This window comes from Amia ocellicauda, unplaced genomic scaffold (assembly GCF_036373705.1).
Source record: "Amia ocellicauda isolate fAmiCal2 unplaced genomic scaffold, fAmiCal2.hap1 HAP1_SCAFFOLD_33, whole genome shotgun sequence".
NCBI classification, from domain to species: domain Eukaryota; kingdom Metazoa; phylum Chordata; class Actinopteri; order Amiiformes; family Amiidae; genus Amia; species Amia ocellicauda.
Window position 1 is genome coordinate 778,222 of NW_027102898.1, and position 13,482 is coordinate 791,703.

Here is a 13,482-nt window from a genome sequence, read left to right on the forward strand (position 1 = left end):
TAAGAGCTACGATAAAGTTACCCAGGAGACGTAAAAGCTTGCAGCACTAGGTATTTCCAGGAGGTCTCACATTCATGTACTGACCAGGTCCTGCCCCGTTTAGCTTCCGAGATCTCACGAGATCGTGCGCGTTCAGAATGGTGTGGCCGCAAGCCGAGATGCCTGGCTGCATGATGTCTCTTAAAGGCTGGCGGGTATTGACGGAACTGCCAGCAAAAAAAAAAAAAAGAAAAATAGAGGGAAATATACCAGTGCAGCAAAGGGTGTTGAAAGTAGCCGGGTACGTGTACAATTCTTCAATTATATCTCCTGGAGACAGAAAGAGAGTATTAAGAGCTACGATGAAGTTACCCAGGAGACGTAAAAAGCTTGCAGCACCTGGTATTTCTAGGAGGTCTCCCATCCAAGTACTGACCAGGCCCTGCCCCGTTTAGCTTCCGAGATCTGACGAGATCGGGCGCATTCAGGACGGTGTGGCCGCAAGCCGAAAGGCCTGGCTGCATGATGTCTCTTAAAAGTTGTCGGGTATTGACGGAACTTCCAGCAAAAAAAAAAAAAAAAAAAAATAGAAAAATGGAGGGAAAAATATCAGTGCAGGAAAGGGTGTTGAAAGTAGCCGGGTACGTGTACAATTCTTCAATTATATCTCCTGCAGACTGAAAGAGAGTATTAAGAGCTACGATAAAGTTACCCAGGAGACGTAAAAGCTTGCAGCACCTGGTATTTCCAGGAGGTCTCACATTCAAGTACTGACCAGGTCCTGCCCCGTTTAGCTTCTGAGATCTGATGAGATCGGGCGCGTTCAGGGCGGTGTGGCCGCAAGCCAAGAGGCCTGGCTGCATGATGTCTCTTAAAGGCTGGCGGGTATTGACGGAACTTCCAGAAAAAAAAAAAAAAAAAAAAATGGAAAATGGAGGGAAAAATATCAGTGCAGCAAAGGCTGTTGAAAGTAGCCGGGTACGTGTACAATACTTCAATTATATCTCCTCCAGACAGATAGAGAGTATTAAGAGCTACGATAAAGTTACCCAGGAGACGTAAAAGCTTGCAGCACCAGGTATTTCCAGGAGGTCTCACATTCAAGTACTGACCAGGTCCTGCCCAGTTTAGCTTCCAAGATCTGACGAGATCGGGCGAGTTCAGGATGGTGTGGCCGCAAGCCGAGATGCCTGGCTGCATGATGTCTCTTAAAGGTTGGCGGGTATTGACGGAACTTCCAGCAATAAAAAAATATAAAAAAAGAAAAAAGAAAAATGGATGGAAAAATATCAGTGCAGCAAAGGGTGTTGACAGTAACTGGATACGTGTACAATACTTCAATTATATCTCCTCCAGACAGAGAGAGAGTATTAAGAGCTACGATAAAGTTACCCAGGAGACGTAAAAGCTTGCAGCACTAGGTATTTCCAGGAGGTCTCACATTCATGTACTGACCAGGTCCTGCCCCGTTTAGCTTCCGAGATCTCACGAGATCGTGCGCGTTCAGGATGGTGTGGCCGCAAGCCGAGATGCCTGGCTGCATGATGTCTCTTAAAGGCTGGCGGGTATTGACGGAACTGCCAGCAAAAAAAAAAAAAGAAAAATAGAGGGAAATATACCAGTGCAGCAAAGGGTGTTGAAAGTAGCCGGGTACGTGTACAATTCTTCAATTATATCTCCTGGAGACAGAAAGAGAGTATTAAGAGCTACGATGAAGTTACCCAGGAGACGTAAAAAGCTTGCAGCACCTGGTATTTCTAGGAGGTCTCCCATCCAAGTACTGACCAGGCCCTGCCCCGTTTAGCTTCCGAGATCTGACGAGATCGGGCGCATTCAGGACGGTGTGGCCGCAAGCCGAAAGGCCTGGCTGCATGATGTCTCTTAAAAGTTGTCGGGTATTGACGGAACTTCCAGCAAAAAAAAAAAAAAAAAAAAATAGAAAAATGGAGGGAAAAATATCAGTGCAGGAAAGGGTGTTGAAAGTAGCCGGGTACGTGTACAATTCTTCAATTATATCTCCTGCAGACTGAAAGAGAGTATTAAGAGCTACGATAAAGTTACCCAGGAGACGTAAAAGCTTGCAGCACCTGGTATTTCCAGGAGGTCTCACATTCAAGTACTGACCAGGTCCTGCCCCGTTTAGCTTCCGAGATCTGACGATATCATGCGCATTCAGGACGGTGTGGCCGAAAGCCGAGAGGACCGGCTGCATGATGTCTCTTTAAGGCTGGCGGGTATTGACGGAACTTCCAGCAAAAAAAAAAGAAAAAACAAAAATGGAGGGAAAAATATCAGTGCAGCAAAGGGTTTTGAAAGTAGCCGGGTACGTGTACAATTCTTCAATAATATCTCCTACAGACTGAAAGAGAGTATTAAGAGTTATGATGAAGTTACCCAGGAGACGTAAAAAACTTGCAGCACCTGGTATTTCCAGGAGGTCACCCATCCAAGTACTGACCAGGCCCTGCCCCGTTAGCTTCCGAGATCTGATGAGATCGGGCGCGTTCAGGACGGTGTGGCCGCAAGCCAAGAGGCCGGGCTGCATGATGTCTCTTAAAGGCTGGCGGGTATTGACGGAACTTCCAGCAAAAAATAAAAAATAAATAAATAGAAAAATGGAGGGAAAAATATCAGTGCAGGACAGGGTGTTGAAAGTAGCCGGGTACATGTACAATTCTTCAATTATATCTCCTCCAGACTGAATGAGAGTATTAAGAGCTACGCTGAAGTTACCCAGGAGATGTAAAAAGCTTTCAGCACCTGGTATTTCCAGGAGGTCACCCATCCAAATACTGACCAGGCCCTGCCCAGTTTTTCTTCCGAGATCTGACGAGATCTTGCGTCTTCAGGACGGTGTGGTCTCAAGCCAAGAGGCCTGGCTGCATGATGTCTCTTAAAGGCTGGAGGGTATTGATGGAACTTCCAGCAAAAAACAAAAGAAAAAAGAAAAATGGAGGGAAAAATATCAGTGCAGCAAAGCGTGTTGAAGGTAGCCGGGTACGTGTACAATTCTTCAATTATATCTCCTCCAGACAGATAGAGAGTATTAAGAGCTACGATAAAGTTACCCAGGAGACGTAAAAGCTTGCAGCACCAGGTATTTCCAGGAGGTCTCACATTCAAGTACTGACCAGGTCCTGCCCCGTTTAGCTTCCGAGATCTGACGAGATCGGGCACGTTCAGGACGGTGTGTCCGCAAGCCGAGATGTCTGGCTGCATGATGTCTCTTAAAGGCTGGCGGGTATTGACGGAATTTCCAGCAAAAAAAAAAAAAAAAAAAATAGAAAAATGGAGGGAAAAATATCAGTGCAGGAAAGGGTGTTGAAAGTAGCCGGGTACATGTACAATTCTTCAATTATATCTCCTGGAGACAGAAAGAGAGTATTAAGAGCTACGATGAAGTTACCCAAAGACGTAAAAGGCTTGCAGCACCTGGTATTTCTAGGAGGTCTCCCATCCAAGTACTGACCAGGCCCTGCCCCGTTTAGCTTCCGAGATCTGATGAGATCGGGTGCATTCAGGACAGTGTGGCCGCAATCCAAGAGGCCTGGCTGCATGATGTCTCTTAAAGGTTGGCGGGTATTGACTGAACTTCCAGCAAAAAAAAAAAAAAAAAAGAAAAATGGATGGAAAAATATCAGTGCAGCAAAGGGTGTTTACAGTAGCTGGGTACGTGTACAATACTTCAATTATATCTCCTCCAGACAGATAGAGAGTATTAAGAGCTACGATAAAGTTACCCAGGAGACGTAAAAGCTTGCAGCACTAGGTATTTCCAGGAGGTCTCACATTCATGTACTGACCAGGTCCTGCCTCGTTTAGCTTCCGAGATCTCACGAGATCAAGCGCGTTCAGGATGGTGTGGCCGCAAGCCGAGAGGACCGGCTGCATGATGTCTCTTTAAGGCTGGCGGGTATTGACGGAACTTCCAGCAAAAAAAAAAGAAAAAAGAAAAATGGAGGGAAAAATATCAGTGCAGCAAAGGGTTTTGAAAGTAGCCGGGTACGTGTACAATTCTTCAATTATATCTCCTCCAGACAGATAGAGAGTATTAAGAGCTACGATAAAGTTACCCAGGAGACGTAAAAGCTTGCAGCACCAGGTATTTCCAGGAGGTCTCACATTCATGTACCGACCAGGTACTGCCCCGTTTAGCTTCCAAGATCTGACGAGATCGGGCGAGTTCAGGATGTCGTGGCCGCAAGCCGAGATGCCTGGCTGCATGATGTCTCTTAAAGGCTGGCGGGTATTGACGGAATTTCCAGCAAAAAAAAAAAATAGAAAAATGGAGGGAAAAATATCAGTGCAGGAAAGGGTGTTGAAAGTAGCCGGGTACGTATACAATTCTTCAATTATATCTCCTGGAGACAGAAAGAGAGTATTAAGAGCTACGATGAAGTTACCCAGGAGACGTAAAAAGCTTGCAGCACCTGGTATTTCTAGGAGGTCAGCCATCCAAGTACTGACCAGGCCCTGCCCCGTTTAGCTTCCGAGATCTGACGAGATCTTGCATCTTCAGGATGGTGTGGCCTCAAGCCAAGAGGCCTGGCTGCATGATGTCTCTTAAAGGCTGGAGGGTATTGATGGAACTTCCAGCAAAAAACAAAAGAAAAAAGAAAAATGGAGGGAAAAATATCAGTGCAGCAAAGCGTGTTGAAGGTAGCCGGGTACGTGTACAATTCTTCAATTATATCTCCTCCAGACAGATAGAGAGTATTAAGAGCTACGATAAAGTTACCCAGGAGACGTAAAAGCTTGCAGCACCAGGTATTTCCAGGACGTCTCACATTCAAGTACTGACCAGGTCCTGCCCCGTTTAGCTTCCGAGATCTGACGAGATCGGGCGCGTTCAGGACGGTGTGGCCGCAAGCCGAGATGTCTGGCTGCATGATGTCTCTTAAAGGCTGGCGGGTATTGACGGAACTTCCAGCAAAAAATAAAAAATAAATAAATAGAAAAATGGAGGGAAAAATATCAGTGCAGGACAGGGTTTTGAAAGTAGCCGGGTACGTGTACAATTCTTCAATTTTATATTCTCCAGACAGAAAGAGAGTATTAAGAGCTACGATGAAGTTTCCCAGGAGACGTAAAAAGTTGGCAGCACCTGGTATTTCCAGAAGATCTCCCATCCAAGTACTGACCAGGTCCTGCCCCGTTTAGTTTCCGAGATCTTCCGAGATCGGGCTCGTTCAGGACTGTGTGTCCGCAAGCCGAGAGGCCTGGTTGCATGATGTCTCTTAAAGGCTGGCGGATATTGACGGAACTTCCAGAAAAAATAATAATGAAAAAGAAAAATGGAGGGAAAAATATCAGTGCAGCAATGGGTGTTGAAAGTAGCCGGGTACGTGTACAATACTTCAATTATATCTCCTCCAGACAGAAAGAGAGTATTAAGAGCTACGATAAACTTACCCAGCAGACGTAAAAAGCTTGCAGCACCTGGTATTTCCAGGAGGTCTCCCATCCAAGTACTGACCAGGCCCTGCCCCGTTTAGCTTCCGAGATCTGACGAGATCGGGCGCGTTCAGGATGGTGTGGCCGCAAGCCGAGACGCCTGGCTGCATGATGTCTCTTAAAGGCTGGCGGGTATTGACGGAACTGCCAGCAAAAAAAAAAAAGAGAAATGGAGGGAGAAATACCAGTGCAGCAAAGGGTGTTGAAAGTAGCCGGGTACGTGTACAATACTTGAATTATATCTCCTCCAGACAGAAAGAGAGTATTAAGAGCTACGATGAAGTTACCCAGGAGACGTAAAAGCTTGCAGCACCAGGTATTTCCAGGAGGTCTCACATTCAAGTACTGACCAGGTCCTGCCCCGTTTAGCTTCCGAGATCTGACGAGATCGGGCGCGTTCAGGATGGTGTGGCCGCAAGCCGAGACGCCTGGCTGCATGATGTCTCTTAAAGGCTGGCGGGTATTGACGGAACTGCCAGCAAAAAAAAAAAAAAAAAATAGAGGGAAAAATACCAGTGCAGCAAAGGACGATGAAAGTAGCCGGGTACGTGTACAATTTCTCAATTATATCTCCTCCAGACAGATAGAGAGTATTAAGACCTACGATGAAGTTTCCCAGGAGACGTAAAAAGTTTGCAGCACCTCGTATTTCCAGAAGGTAACCCATAAAAGTACTGACCAGGCCCTGCCCCGTTTAAATTCCGAGATCTGACGAGATCGGGCGCGTTCAGGACGGTGTGGCCGCAAGCCGAGACGCCTGGCTGCATGATGTCTCTTAAAGGCTGGCGGGTATTGACGGAATTTCCAGCAAAAAAAAAAAAAAAAAAATAGAAAAATGGAGGGAAAAATATCAGTGCAGGAAAGGGTGTTGAAAGTAGCCGGGTACGTGTACAATTCTTCAATTATATCTCCTGGAGACAGAAAGAGAGTATTAAGAGCTACGATGAAGTTACCCAGGAGACGTAAAAAGCTTGCAGCACCTGGTATTTCTAGGAGGTCTCCCATCCAAGTACTGACCAGGCCCTGCCCCGTTTAGCTTCCGAGATCTGACGAGATCTTGCGTCTTCAGGACGGTGTGGCCTCAAGCCAAGAGGCCTGGCTGCATGATGTCTCTTAAAGGCTGGAGGGTATTGATGGAACTTCCAGCAAAAAACAAAAGAAAAAAGAAAAATGGAGGGAAAAATATCAGTGCAGCAAAGCGTGTTGAAGGTAGCCGGGTACGTGTACAATTCTTCAATTATATCTCCTCCAGAAAGATAGAGAGTATTAAGAGCTACGATAAAGTTACCCAGGAGACGTAAAAGCTTGCAGCACCAGGTATTTCCAGGAGGTCTCACATTCAAGTACTGACCAGGTCCTGCCCCGTTTAGCTTCCGAGATCTGACGAGATCGGGCGCGTTCAGGACGGTGTGGCCGCAAGCCGAGATGTCTGGCTGCATGATGTCTCTTAAAGGCTGGCGGGTATTGACGGAACTTCCAGCAAAAAATAAAAAATAAATAAATAGAAAAATGGAGGGAAAAATATCAGTGCAGGACAGGGTGTTGAAAGTAGCCGGGTACATGTACAATTCTTCAATTATATCTCCTCCAGACTGAATGAGAGTATTAAGAGCTACGCTGAAGTTACCCAGGAGATGTAAAAAGCTTGCAGCACCTGGTATTTCCAGGAGGTCACCCATCCAATTACTGACCAGGCCCTGCCCAGTTTTTCTTCCGAGATCTGACGAGATCTTGCGTCTTCAGGACGGTGTGGCCTCAAGCCAAGAGGCCTGGCTGCATGATGTCTCTTAAAGGCTGGCGGGTATCAACGGAACTGCCAGCAAAAAAAAAAAAGAAAAATAGAGGGAAAAATATCAGTGCAGGACAGGGTGTTGAAAGTAGCCGGGTACATGTACAATTCTTCAATTATATCTCCTCCAGACTGAATGAGAGAATTAAGAGCTACGATAAAGTTACCCAGGAGACGTAAAAGCTTGCAGCACCAGGTATTTCCAGGAGGTCTCCCATCCAAGTACTGACCAGGCCCTGCCCCACTCAGTTTCCGAGATCTTACGAGATCGGACGCGTTCAGGACGGTGTGGCCGCAAGCCGAGATGCCTGGCTGCATGATGTCTCTTAAAGGCTGGCGGGTATTGACGGAACTGCCAGCAAAAAAAAAAAGAGAAATGGAGGGAGAAATACCAGTGCAGCAAAGGGTGTTGAAAGTAGCCGGGTACGTGTACAATACTTGAATTATATCTCCTCCAGACAGAAAGAGAGTATTAAGAGCTACGATGAAGTTACCCAGGAGACGTAAAAGCTTGCAACACCAGGTATTTCCAGGAGGTCTCACATTCAAGTACTGACCAGGTCCTGCCCCGTTTAGCTTCCGAGATCTGACGAGATCGGGCGCGTTCAGGATGGTGTGGCCGCAAGCCAAGACGCCTGGCTGCATGATGTCTCTTAAAGGCTGGCGGGTATTGACGGAACTGCCAGCAAAAAAAAAAAAAAAAAATAGAGGGAAAAATACCAGTGCAGCAAAGGACGATGAAAGTAGCCGGGTACGTGTACAATTTCTCAATTATATCTCCTCCAGACAGATAGAGAGAATTAAGAGCTACGATGAAGTTTCCCAGGAGACGTAAAAAGTTTGCAGCACCTCGTATTTCCAGAAGGTAACCCATAAAAGTACTGACCAGGCCCTGCCCCGTTTAAATTCCGAGATCTGACGAGATCGGGCGCGTTCAGGACGGTGTGGCCGCAAGCCGAGACGCCTGGCTGCATGATGTCTCTTAATGGCTGGCGGGTATTGACGGAACTTCCAGCAAAAAAAAAAAAAAAAAATAGAAAAATGGAGGGAAAAATATCAGTGCAGGAAAGGGTGTTGAAAGTAGCCGGGTACGTGTACAATTCTTCAATTATATCTCCTGGAGGCAGAAAGAGAGTATTAAGAGCTACGATGAAGTTACCCAGGAGACGTAAAAAGCTTGCAGCACCTGGTATTTCTAGGAGGTCTCCCATCCAAGTACTGACCAGGCCCTGCCCCGTTTAGCTTCCGAGATCTGACGAGATCTTGCGTCTTCAGGACGGTGTGGCCTCAAGCCAAGAGGCCTGGCTGCATGATGTCTCTTAAAGACTGGAGGGTATTGATGGAACTTCCAGCAAAAAACAAAAGAAAAAAGAAAAATGGAGGGAAATGTATCAGTGCAGCAAAGCGTGTTGAAGGTAGCCAGGTACGTGTACAATTCTTCAATTATATCTCCTCCAGACAGATAGAGAGTATTAAGAGCTACGATAAACTTACCCAGGAGACGTAAAAGCTTGCAGCACCAGGTATTTCCAGGAGGTCTCACATTCAAGTACTGACCAGGTCCTGCCCCGTTTAGCTTCCGAGATCTGACGAGATCGGGCTCGTTCAGGACGGTGTGGCCGCAAGCCGAGATGTCTGGCTGCATGATGTCTCTTAAAGGCTGGCGGGTATTGACGGAACTTCCAGCAAAAAAAAAAAAAAAAAAAAATAGAAAAATGGAGGGAAAAATATCAGTGCAGGACAGGGTGTTGAAAGTAGCCGGGTACATGTACAATTCTTCAATTATATCTCCTCCAGACTGAATGAGAGTATTAAGAGCTACGCTGAAGTTACCCAGGAGATGTAAAAAGCTTGCAGCACCTGGTATTTCCAGGAGGTCACCCATCCAATTACTGACCAGGCCCTGCCCAGTTTTTCTTCCGAGATCTGACGAGATCTTGCGTCTTCAGGACGGTGTGGCCTCAAGCCAAGAGGCCTGGCTGCATGATGTCTCTTAAAGGCTGGCGGGTATCAACGGAACTGCCAGCAAAAAAAAAAAAGAAAAATAGAGGGAAAAATATCAGTGCAGGACAGGGTGTTGAAAGTAGCCGGGTACATGTACAATTCTTCAATTATATCTCCTCCAGACTGAATGAGAGAATTAAGAGCTACGATAAAGTTACCCAGGAGACGTAAAAGCTTGCAGCACCAGGTATTTCCAGGAGGTCTCCCATCCAAGTACTGACCAGGTCCTGCCCCGTTTAGCTTCCGAGATCTTACAAGATCGGGCGCGTTCAGGACGGTGTGGCCGCAAGCCGAGAGGCCTGGCTGCATGATGTCTCTTAAAGGTTGGCGGGTATTGACGGAACTTCCAGCAAAAAAAAAAAAAAAAAAAAAAAAAAAAAAGAAAAATGGATGGAAAAATATCAGTGCAGCAAAGGATGTTGACAGTAGCTGGGTACGTGTACAATACTTCAATTATATCTCCTCCAGACAGATAGAGAGTATTAAGAGCTACGATGAAGTTCCCCAGGAGACGTAAAAGCTTGCAGCACCAGGTATTTCCAGGAGATCTCCCATCCAAGTACTGACCAGGCCCTGCCCCGTTTAGTTTCCGAGATCTGACGAGATCGGGCGCGTTCAGGACGGTGTGGCCACAAGCCAAGAGGCCTGGCTGCATGATGTCTCTTAAAGACTGACGGGTATTGACGGAACTTCCAGCAAAAAAAAAAAAAAAAAAAAGAAAAATGGAGGGAAAAATATCAGTGCAGGAAAGGGTGTTGAAAGTAGCCGGGTACGTGTACAATTCTTCAATTATATCTCCTCCAGACAGAAAGAGAGTATTAAGAGCTACGATGAACTCACCTAAAGGATTATTAGGAACACCATTCTAATACTGTGTTTGACCCCCTTTCGCCTTCAGAACTGCTTTAATTCTACGTGGCATTGCTTCAACAAGGTGCTGAAAGCATTCTTTAGAAATGTTGGCCCATATTGATAGGATAGCATCTTGCAGTTGATGGAGATTTGTGGGATGCACATCCAGGGCACGAAGCTCCCGTTCCACCACATCCCAAAGATGCTCTATTGGGTTGAGATCTGGTGACTGTGGGGGCCAGTTTAGTACAGTGAACTCATTGTCATGTTCAAGAAACCAATTTGAAATGATTCGACCTTTGTGACATGGTGCATTATCCTGCTGGAAGTAGCCATCAGAGGATGGGTACATGGTGGTCAAAAAGGGATGGACATGGTCAGAAACAATGCTCAGGTAGGCCGTAGCATTTAAACGATGCCCAATTGGCACTAAGGGGCCTAAAGTGTGCCAAGAAGACATCCCCCACACCATTACACCACCACCACCAGCCTGCACAGTGGTAACAAGACATGATGGATCCATGTTCTCATTCTGTTTACGCCAAATTCTGACTCTACCATCTGAATGTCTCACCTCTTTTTCCTATTTGTAGTGGAGATGAGTGGTACCCGGTGGGGTCTTCTGCTGTTGTAGCCCATCCGCCTCAAGGTTGTACGTGTTGTGGCTTCACAAATGCTTTGCTGCATACCTTGTTTGTAACGAGTGGTTATTTCAGTCAAAGTTGCTCTTCTATCAGCTTGAATCAGTCGGCCCACTCTCCTCTGACCTCTAGCATCAACAAGGCATTTTCGCCCACAGGACTGCCGCATACTGGATGTTTTTCCCTTTTCACACCATTCTTTGTAAACCCTAGAAATGGTTGTGCGTGAAAATCCCAGTAACTGAGCAGATTGTGAAATACTCAGACCGGCCCGTCTGGCACCAACAACCATGCCACGCTCAAAATTGCTTAAATCACCTTTCATTCCCATTCAGACATTCAGTTTGGAGTTCAGGAGATTGTCTTGACCAGGACCACACCCCTAAATGCATTGAAGCAACTGCCATGTGATTGGTTGATTAGATAATTGCATTAATGAGAAATTGAACAGGTGTTCCTAATAATCCTTTAGGTGAGTGTATATGTATGTATGTGTATGTATGTCCAATTGCTTTGACAATACAAATGAAATGAATTGAGAGAGAGAGAGAGAGAGAGAGAGAGAGAGAGAGAGAGAGAGAGAGAGAGAGGAATATGAGCTCCTAAAAAACATTTGTTTTTATACATAAGCGGATTTAATTTGTGATTTACAAATGAATATATAGCACTATAAACATACACAGAAGACATGGAATAGAAATTCAGAAGAAAAAGTATTCAAAAAATAATAATTTTAAGAGAAACACAAAAAGAAGAAAGCAGAGAGACAGTTCAGGAAGAAAAGTCAGAAAAGAAAAGCTGAAGACAAGAATTGGAGGTAAGAGACAAATAATTAAACAAAAAAATATGTATTAATAAAATAAATAAGCATTCTCAGTAGTTGACTCAGCCAATGAAAATGCAGAGCTCCGATTTGAATAGAGTGACAGTAGGAGAGAGCCCAACTGCCACTGAGACTGATAGAAATCTATCGAACAGCAGTCTGACTGCAGAGCTGCCTTTTGAAATCCGATACCCTGAAGACATTCGCTCTGCACAGGCTAAGAAGGACTACAAACAAGCTGTGATGAGAGCATCTCCTGAGACCCTCATCCTAGACTACACCGGTAAAGGAGAAAACAGGGTCAAGAACAATCTACTGTTCTACAGCGCCTTTCACAAAACCCTGTGCCAGACATACCCCAATAACAACAAGAGGGGCATTAGCAGAGGCAGGCAGATCTCAGTGCTGGTAGAGAAAGACACAGACAGTGTGATGCTCACTTTTAATGTATACCACAACGGGACCATCATGGTGCAGGGCAGCGAGAGCAGCCTGGACCAATTAGCTCTCGGCTTCCACACCTCAAAGCAGCAGACTGAGGTAGAGAAACAAGAGCCAGAGCCGGCCACCCTGCAGTCTGCCCCCAGCCACACGGAGCCAGACAGTGCCCCATCTCCCACAGACTGCCCCCCTGTCTCCCCAAAACTCTCCAGCAACATTAAAACACTAAAGGAATGCCTATCAGTGCTGGAGCTGGAGTTTGCGGAGTTCAGGGAGCAGACCTTGAGCACCCTGGCCCAGACCTCCTTGTGCGATCAGCTCCGGGATGAGATGCACAGACTAAAGATGCAGCACAAGGCTGAGATCCATGAGCTGAGAGCAGCAGTGAGAGACCTGGAGGAGCAGAGCCAAACCCTGAGGACGGAGCTGCGCAGAGCGAGGGAGGAGCTGACCAGGACACCCCAGCACAGCCAGCTAAGGAGCCTGCAGAGCCAGCTGGAGGAGCTAAGAGAGGAGCTACACATCACTGGAGCACAGAGACTGCACTGCACTGACCCCACAACACCTCCAACCCCTGACGCACCCACTGATCCACCCACACTCCCCACCACTCCTGACACACCCACTATCACCAGACCTGCCACTAATACACAACCCCCTGAAACGCCACTCCCCCAAAACACACCCGCTGCCCCCACCACTCCCGACGCAAACCCGGAGTGGCAGGTCAACGCAGAGGTGGTCATTCTGAGCGAATCCAATGGGAAGTTCCTGGTTGAGAGGCGCCTCTTCCCTGGGCGAAAAGTGAAAAAGCTTTGGTGCTCCACAGCACAGAGAGCCCTGGAGCTGCTCTCCAAGAGGAGGCTTTGCCAAGTCAAACACATCCTCATCCTAACGACCTGAGTGCCCGCAGGGGCGATGTGGCCTCAGCCCTGAGACAGGTAGCAACGAAAGCCACAGAGGAATTCCCAACTGCCAAAATTTCCATCTCCACACTGCTGCCCCGCACAGACGTGCCCCTGCACATCATCCAGGCCATCAACGCAGAAGTGTCCCGAAGATGTGCCCTCCTCCCCAACGTCCACCTGGCACACCACTGAGACATCCAGCCACATCACCTGTATGACCACGTCCACCTCAACAAGACGGGTGTGAGGATCATCTCAAAGGTCCTCAAGGACACAACCCTGGGCCGAAACCCCACACACCCCCACCTCGAGACCAGGAGCAAACCCCCCAGCCCCCGGCCACATCCCCAGCCACCGGCTCCACCCCAGCCCCAGCCCCTGAGACCCCGCGGCCCCATTCCCCACCCCCCCATCCCCAGAGGGCCCGTCCAGCACAGCAGAGCGGACAGCCGGGGACCAGCACAGCCACACAGCCACGCAGCAGCGGCTTCCAGAGCCTGGAGGCCCGATGCTGCCCAGCTGGCCCAGATAAGGCAACTCCTCAGTGTCATCTGTATCACACTGCTGAGTTAACTGAGCCTCAACACACAT

At 47.3% G+C, this 13,482-nt stretch overlaps 6 non-coding genes and 23 pseudogenes across 6 annotated transcripts; all 29 read right to left on the reverse strand.

The window, feature by feature from the left end:
- Nucleotides 1-35: 35 nt before the first annotated feature.
- Nucleotides 36-154, reverse strand: LOC136731461 (uncharacterized; annotated as a pseudogene).
- Nucleotides 155-366: 212 nt separating this feature from the next.
- LOC136731796 (5S ribosomal RNA) lies at nucleotides 367-485 on the reverse strand. Its single transcript, XR_010809723.1, has one exon. It is a non-coding gene; the product is annotated as a 5S ribosomal RNA (ribosomal RNA).
- A 220-nt stretch (nucleotides 486-705) lies between these two features.
- LOC136731867 (uncharacterized) lies at nucleotides 706-824 on the reverse strand (annotated as a pseudogene).
- A 218-nt stretch (nucleotides 825-1,042) lies between these two features.
- On the reverse strand, nucleotides 1,043-1,161 carry LOC136731178 (uncharacterized; annotated as a pseudogene).
- Nucleotides 1,162-1,385: 224 nt separating this feature from the next.
- On the reverse strand, nucleotides 1,386-1,504 carry LOC136731425 (uncharacterized; annotated as a pseudogene).
- A 211-nt stretch (nucleotides 1,505-1,715) lies between these two features.
- Nucleotides 1,716-1,834, reverse strand: LOC136731808 (5S ribosomal RNA). The gene has a single exon (XR_010809724.1). It is a non-coding gene; the product is annotated as a 5S ribosomal RNA (ribosomal RNA).
- A 220-nt stretch (nucleotides 1,835-2,054) lies between these two features.
- On the reverse strand, nucleotides 2,055-2,173 carry LOC136731521 (uncharacterized; annotated as a pseudogene).
- A 215-nt stretch (nucleotides 2,174-2,388) lies between these two features.
- On the reverse strand, nucleotides 2,389-2,506 carry LOC136731652 (5S ribosomal RNA). The gene has a single exon (XR_010809643.1). It is a non-coding gene; the product is annotated as a 5S ribosomal RNA (ribosomal RNA).
- A 221-nt stretch (nucleotides 2,507-2,727) lies between these two features.
- Nucleotides 2,728-2,846, reverse strand: LOC136731487 (uncharacterized; annotated as a pseudogene).
- Nucleotides 2,847-3,061: 215 nt separating this feature from the next.
- Nucleotides 3,062-3,180, reverse strand: LOC136731146 (uncharacterized; annotated as a pseudogene).
- Nucleotides 3,181-3,399: 219 nt separating this feature from the next.
- On the reverse strand, nucleotides 3,400-3,518 carry LOC136731564 (5S ribosomal RNA). Its single transcript, XR_010809558.1, has one exon. It is a non-coding gene; the product is annotated as a 5S ribosomal RNA (ribosomal RNA).
- Nucleotides 3,519-3,733: 215 nt separating this feature from the next.
- Nucleotides 3,734-3,852, reverse strand: LOC136731522 (uncharacterized; annotated as a pseudogene).
- A 214-nt stretch (nucleotides 3,853-4,066) lies between these two features.
- On the reverse strand, nucleotides 4,067-4,185 carry LOC136731457 (uncharacterized; annotated as a pseudogene).
- A 212-nt stretch (nucleotides 4,186-4,397) lies between these two features.
- On the reverse strand, nucleotides 4,398-4,516 carry LOC136731357 (uncharacterized; annotated as a pseudogene).
- A 215-nt stretch (nucleotides 4,517-4,731) lies between these two features.
- Nucleotides 4,732-4,850, reverse strand: LOC136732036 (uncharacterized; annotated as a pseudogene).
- A 556-nt stretch (nucleotides 4,851-5,406) lies between these two features.
- LOC136731885 (5S ribosomal RNA) lies at nucleotides 5,407-5,525 on the reverse strand. Its single transcript, XR_010809731.1, has one exon. It is a non-coding gene; the product is annotated as a 5S ribosomal RNA (ribosomal RNA).
- Nucleotides 5,526-5,734: 209 nt separating this feature from the next.
- LOC136731794 (uncharacterized) lies at nucleotides 5,735-5,853 on the reverse strand (annotated as a pseudogene).
- Nucleotides 5,854-6,063: 210 nt separating this feature from the next.
- Nucleotides 6,064-6,182, reverse strand: LOC136731192 (uncharacterized; annotated as a pseudogene).
- A 219-nt stretch (nucleotides 6,183-6,401) lies between these two features.
- On the reverse strand, nucleotides 6,402-6,520 carry LOC136731203 (uncharacterized; annotated as a pseudogene).
- A 215-nt stretch (nucleotides 6,521-6,735) lies between these two features.
- LOC136731834 (uncharacterized) lies at nucleotides 6,736-6,854 on the reverse strand (annotated as a pseudogene).
- A 221-nt stretch (nucleotides 6,855-7,075) lies between these two features.
- Nucleotides 7,076-7,194, reverse strand: LOC136731315 (uncharacterized; annotated as a pseudogene).
- A 209-nt stretch (nucleotides 7,195-7,403) lies between these two features.
- On the reverse strand, nucleotides 7,404-7,522 carry LOC136731121 (uncharacterized; annotated as a pseudogene).
- A 208-nt stretch (nucleotides 7,523-7,730) lies between these two features.
- LOC136731911 (uncharacterized) lies at nucleotides 7,731-7,849 on the reverse strand (annotated as a pseudogene).
- A 210-nt stretch (nucleotides 7,850-8,059) lies between these two features.
- On the reverse strand, nucleotides 8,060-8,178 carry LOC136731193 (uncharacterized; annotated as a pseudogene).
- Nucleotides 8,179-8,396: 218 nt separating this feature from the next.
- Nucleotides 8,397-8,515, reverse strand: LOC136731204 (uncharacterized; annotated as a pseudogene).
- A 215-nt stretch (nucleotides 8,516-8,730) lies between these two features.
- On the reverse strand, nucleotides 8,731-8,849 carry LOC136731997 (uncharacterized; annotated as a pseudogene).
- A 221-nt stretch (nucleotides 8,850-9,070) lies between these two features.
- Nucleotides 9,071-9,189, reverse strand: LOC136731316 (uncharacterized; annotated as a pseudogene).
- Nucleotides 9,190-9,398: 209 nt separating this feature from the next.
- LOC136731725 (5S ribosomal RNA) lies at nucleotides 9,399-9,517 on the reverse strand. The gene has a single exon (XR_010809712.1). It is a non-coding gene; the product is annotated as a 5S ribosomal RNA (ribosomal RNA).
- A 227-nt stretch (nucleotides 9,518-9,744) lies between these two features.
- On the reverse strand, nucleotides 9,745-9,863 carry LOC136731770 (uncharacterized; annotated as a pseudogene).
- Nucleotides 9,864-13,482: the final 3,619 nt, after the last annotated feature.